Below are 5895 nucleotides of genomic sequence, written 5' to 3'. Positions count from 1 at the left end.
TACTATAAATAAGAGTTGCTGAAATACATAGATTTTACATTTACTTCTGTTTTTACATAGATGTTACATTTACTGTACCTTATACTATAAATAAGAGTTGCTGAAATACATAGATTTTACATTTACTTCTGTTTTTACATAGATGTTACATTTACTGTACCTTATACTATAAATAAGAGTTGCTGAAATACATAGATTTTACATTTACTTCTGTTTTTACATAGATGTTACATTTACTTCATAAAAGTAGGAGGTTTTTTAAAAAAAACATTTACTTTACCTTATATTATAAATAAGAATCGAAAAAACAAAACCTTTAATCAAAAAAACTTCTATTTATTATTTATTTTATTTATTTAAACTGCTATTTTGTCTTTTTACATTTACTTGACCCTATAAAATAAATAAGAATTGCTAAAAAACGTACGAGTAATAAAGAAATTTCGGTTAACCTTGCCGTAACCTTCCTCTTTGAATGGAAGGTTAAGATAGATGTGTTCCCGACAAAGGTTTTCCCCACCCTGCCCCGCCCTTTTAAGACAGCTGGTCAAGAGCCAATATGGCGGCCAGTCATACCATATGTTTCTCAAGTGTGTTAAAAGGGCGGGGCAGGGTGGGGAAAACCTTTGTCGGGAACACATCTATCTTAACCTTCCATTCAAAGAGGAAGGTTACGGCAAGGTTAACCGAAATTTCTTTATTACTCGTACGTTTTTTAGCAATTCTTATTTATTTTATAAGGTCAAGTAAATGTAAAAAGACAAAATAGCAGTTGAAATAAATAAAATAAATAATAAAGTCTTACCTTGTTTAAAGAATATCCAATTTCATCAGCATTTTAATAGATCACCAGTCCAATAGCACTTGAAACTTAACACTTTTTAAAATAACTCACAACACTATTTACACTAAAACTGTATATCACGCACTAAGTATAACATAAACTCAATACAAATTACGTATGCAAATAAATAGATGTTCTTTAGCAAATCTAAACTTAGAACCTTTGTGGGGAACACACAGTGTAGGTTAACCAGACCGTAACTTTCCTCGATGGATGTGGCTGCTTAGATAACCTTCACTTACCAGCTGATCATCCTAGCCAGTTACCGCCGGCCATCTTTAACTCGTTCTCGGTGTCTCTTTATAAACGTGATTTTTAATGTGAATATTAGTGCGTGTTAAAGTGAAGTTCGGGTTTATAAACTGAGTTCAAGTTATACTTAGTGCGTGATATACAGTTTTAGTGTAAATAGTGTTGTGAATTATTTTAAAAAGTGTCAAGTGCTATTGGACTGGTGATCTATTGAAATGCTGATGAAATTGGATATTCTTTAAACAAGGTAAGACTTTTATTATTCTTGCATGAAAATAGCATGTTATAATTTAGTTATTACTTACAAATTAATATTATCGCTTCCTTTTGACTACGTTCAGTGTTAGTTATTCTTTAATTTTGATCACTGTAAAAAGTATTTAAATTTATTTCTAACCCTTTTGATGAATTCTTTAGTCTTTTTTTTAATCGACTATGAGCTCAAAATTACTATTCTTGGTTTACCTATGTTGTTTAGCACACCTATTTTATCTATACATAGTTTTTACATTTACTGTACCTTATACTATAAATAAGAGTTGCTGAAATACATAGATTTTACATTTACTTCTGTTTTTACATAGATGTTACATTTACTGTACCTTATACTATAAATAAGAGTTGCTGAAATACATAGATTTTACATTTACTTCTGTTTTTACATAGATGTTACATTTACTGTACCTTATACTATAAATAAGAGTTGCTGAAATACATAGATTTTACATTTACTTCTGTTTTTACATAGATGTTACATTTACTTCATAAAAGTAGGAGGTTTTTTAAAAAAAACATTTACTTTACCTTATATTATAAATAAGAATCGAAAAAACAAAACCTTTAATCAAAAAAACTTCTATTTATTATTTATTTTATTTATTTAAACTGCTATTTTGTCTTTTTACATTTACTTGACCCTATAAAATAAATAAGAATTGCTAAAAAACGTACGAGTAATAAAGAAATTTCGGTTAACCTTGCCGTAACCTTCCTCTTTGAATGGAAGGTTAAGATAGATGTGTTCCCGACAAAGGTTTTCCCCACCCTGCCCCGCCCTTTTAAGACAGCTGGTCAAGAGCCAATATGGCGGCCAGTCATACCATATGTTTCTCAAGTGTGTTAAAAGGGCGGGGCAGGGTGGGGAAAACCTTTGTCGGGAACACATCTATCTTAACCTTCCATTCAAAGAGGAAGGTTACGGCAAGGTTAACCGAAATTTCTTTATTACTCGTACGTTTTTTAGCAATTCTTATTTATTTTATAAGGTCAAGTAAATGTAAAAAGACAAAATAGCAGTTGAAATAAATAAAATAAATAATAAAGTCTTACCTTGTTTAAAGAATATCCAATTTCATCAGCATTTTAATAGATCACCAGTCCAATAGCACTTGAAACTTAACACTTTTTAAAATAACTCACAACACTATTTACACTAAAACTGTATATCACGCACTAAGTATAACATAAACTCAATACAAATTACGTATGCAAATAAATAGATGTTCTTTAGCAAATCTAAACTTAGAACCTTTGTGGGGAACACACAGTGTAGGTTAACCAGACCGTAACTTTCCTCGATGGATGTGGCTGCTTAGATAACCTTCACTTACCAGCTGATCATCCTAGCCAGTTACCGCCGGCCATCTTTAACTCGTTCTCGGTGTCTCTTTATAAACGTGATTTTTAATGTGAATATTAGTGCGTGTTAAAGTGAAGTTCGGGTTTATAAACTGAGTTCAAGTTATACTTAGTGCGTGATATACAGTTTTAGTGTAAATAGTGTTGTGAATTATTTTAAAAAGTGTCAAGTGCTATTGGACTGGTGATCTATTGAAATGCTGATGAAATTGGATATTCTTTAAACAAGGTAAGACTTTTATTATTCTTGCATGAAAATAGCATGTTATAATTTAGTTATTACTTACAAATTAATATTATCGCTTCCTTTTGACTACGTTCAGTGTTAGTTATTCTTTAATTTTGATCACTGTAAAAACTAAATAGGCATGCAAATAAGTAGATCTTTTTTTTATTGAAGGTTTTTTTAGCCTCCTACTTTTTTGAAGTTAATGTAAAATCTATGTACGAACTAAATAGGCATGCAAATAAATAGATCTTTTTTGATTAAAGGTTATTTTTTTAAATCTCCCACTTTTATGAAGTTAATGTAGAATCTATGTACACACTAAATTAGGCATGCAAATAGATAAGATTACCTGAAAAACAATCCTTTCCAAGTAGAGATTTCCTTGATTTCTTCATTCTCCAGAATATACTTAATGAGAATCACCTAATATTTTCGTTTGCTGGGTGTGAAGCTGGGACCTGCCAGATGAAAGCTGAGCATTACAAGACTGTAACTTGGCGTTGGTAGAAAGCACTGTTTTTTTTTTTTAAATCTCATACTTTTATGAAGTTAATGTAAAATCTATGTAAAAACAAAAGTAAAAGTAAAATCTATGTATTTCAGCAATTCTTATTTATAGTATAAGGTAAAGTAAATGTAAAATCTATGTAAAAACAAAAGTAAATGTAAAATATATGTATTTCAGCAACTCTTATTTATAGTATAAGGTAAAGTAAATGTCACATCTATGTAAAAACAAAAGTAAATGTAAAATCTATGTATTTCAGCAATTCTTATTTATAGTATAAGGTAAAGTAAATGTAAAATTTATGTAAAGGCAAAATAGTTATGGAAATAAATAGATCTTTTTTTAATTAAAGGTTTTTTCTTAGACTCCTACTTTTATGATGTAAATATAAAATCTATGTAAAACCAAAATAGGTATGCAATTTTTCAAATATAAGGTTTTCTTTATTTAGTTATTGTTCTAGTTTTATGTAGGTTTATGATTTTATGTTGCAATATTTACAACATATAAAATAATAGATAAGATTACCTGAAAAACAATCCTTTCCAAGTAGACATTTCCTTGACTTCTTCATTCTCCAGAATAGACTTAATGAAAGTCACTTAATATTTACCGTTCCTGGATGTGAAGCAGGGCCCATAAAGATAACCATTTCCAGATGAAAGCTGAGCATTATTACTAAGGCTGTAACTTTGGCATTGGTAGAAAGCACTGGTTAAAGAGAAAGCTCCTGACTGCAGTCTCTTATCACTTTCTGCAGGCTATTAAACAACAAAATATAATCAGTTCTTACTTTAATAAACTTTTAACTTATTCTAAAACAATAAAAATTATGCTGCCTAATAGATTCTGCATTTTCCCAGTCATCAATTACCAATGCTTTGTGCAATAAGACAAGATATTTTAGAATTTAGAAAAAAATTTTAAGCTACCTATGTGACGAAAATAATGGAAATCATACGAAAGGTATAAATCCAGTAACAATAATCAAGCAAAATAATTTAAATAAAAATTAAATTCATTAAAACCCCTCTTTCACTATGAAGTTTTTCTTTAATAAAAGAAAGTATCATTTTGAACGAAACTGATTAGACTATTACTTGAAATGTCTAAAAATTAAAATCTACAGTAATAATTTATTAAAAAAGGTGCTAAAAGTAACTGCCTACGCTTTCTAGCGGCGACTGCTAGAACTAAGATTGCCTTAATAGTACCTTTAGTTTTAGCAGTCGACGCTACAGAGCATTAGCAGCATTCGCATTTGTAAACTTTTTAATTTCAATTGTTTTACTTATTTTTAATTCTGTAGTGAGATCAATACTTATTTTGTTTTTTCCTTTTAGGAATGGTACACTAAACTGATTTTTTTCAAGATTTATTCGGAGAGAATAATTAATCTTAAAGTTCCCACATTCAAATTGTGCAAGTCATAAAAATGATACAATACTATCATCGGGAGCTAATAATTACAAACCCCGTATAACTATTTTGAATACACGCGAATATATTTCGCATACCTGGCGAGAAAAATTAAAATTTCCAATATTTATATTGATCATTCCCAGCTTACAGGGTAAAAACTAATGAAAAATGGAAATATTAATTAACTTAAGGTACTTACAAGTAGTTATAGATTTCAAGGAAGGAAAGTAAATAAATCCATAGTGTTCTGCAACCTTAGCCGATCTGAACTTCCTCTCCGTAATCAGTATTCCACTTAACTTCTGTCGGCATTAACTTGAAGATATTAAGTAAATCCATTAATGTGTGGAAATAGTAAAAAGTCAAGTAATGCCTCTTTTTATAGGCGGGATTTACATCCAACTACCAGATTAGGTTGTGTGGAAATAGACTGAAGTGGGTTTATTAAATGAAGTTTCTGTGATACGCACAACCTTGTACGGATGTAGATGTGAGTTTGAGTTTGATACAGGGTACACTAAAACCAGTTACTCAACAATTGTGCCTACAGATCTTAAGCAAAGTTTAGAGAATGTTCAAAGTACTTGTCTTTTAAAAATAAATTGTTCTCGGAAACACAAACACATGTGAATTATTTGGTTCAGTGAGAGAGTTGATTGTGTGACAATTATATCAGTGAGATAAACGAACTGAACGAAGCTACAAGTTGTGAGGTTATCTTTAGGTTTACCAAGTGAATTTTGTGTAACATATGTTTAAATAGCAAAAATAATAATAATCATAACACTAAAAAATTAACAATGATTATAAAATTAGAAAAATCCATTTATACAATGGATAAAACAAAATACAAATAAAATTAAAAATTAAAATGATTTATAAAATTTTCTGTCAGGAAGGGGGGGAAGAAATCATTTCGAATTAATCTTTTTTTCACAATTTTTGACTAGAAGTAACTTAACAAAATAAGATGTCTAGCCTATTCGAAAACATATTATTGGA

The 5895-nt window shown here is 29.6% G+C and overlaps 1 long non-coding RNA gene across 2 annotated transcripts; it reads right to left on the bottom strand.

The window, feature by feature from the left end:
• Nucleotides 1–3066: 3066 nt before the first annotated feature.
• Nucleotides 3067–5679, bottom strand: LOC141455693 (uncharacterized). Of its 2 annotated transcripts, none has more exons than XR_012459401.1 (3): nucleotides 5093–5679; nucleotides 4000–4232; nucleotides 3067–3524 (listed from the first exon to the last, which is right to left on the bottom strand). It is a non-coding gene; the product is annotated as an uncharacterized lncRNA (long non-coding RNA). The 2 variants fall into 2 exon arrangements; XR_012459402.1 differs by having other exon boundaries at nucleotides 3067–3421.
• Between the last annotated feature and the right edge of the window lie 216 nt (nucleotides 5680–5895).

Source organism: Rhodnius prolixus, unplaced genomic scaffold, assembly GCF_049639745.1.
Source record: "Rhodnius prolixus isolate KJV_2025 unplaced genomic scaffold, Rpr scaffold_4, whole genome shotgun sequence".
Classification (NCBI taxonomy): domain Eukaryota; kingdom Metazoa; phylum Arthropoda; class Insecta; order Hemiptera; family Reduviidae; genus Rhodnius; species Rhodnius prolixus.
Note: the sequence above shows the minus strand (reverse complement) of the source record. Positions and strands in the feature narration are given on the sequence as shown.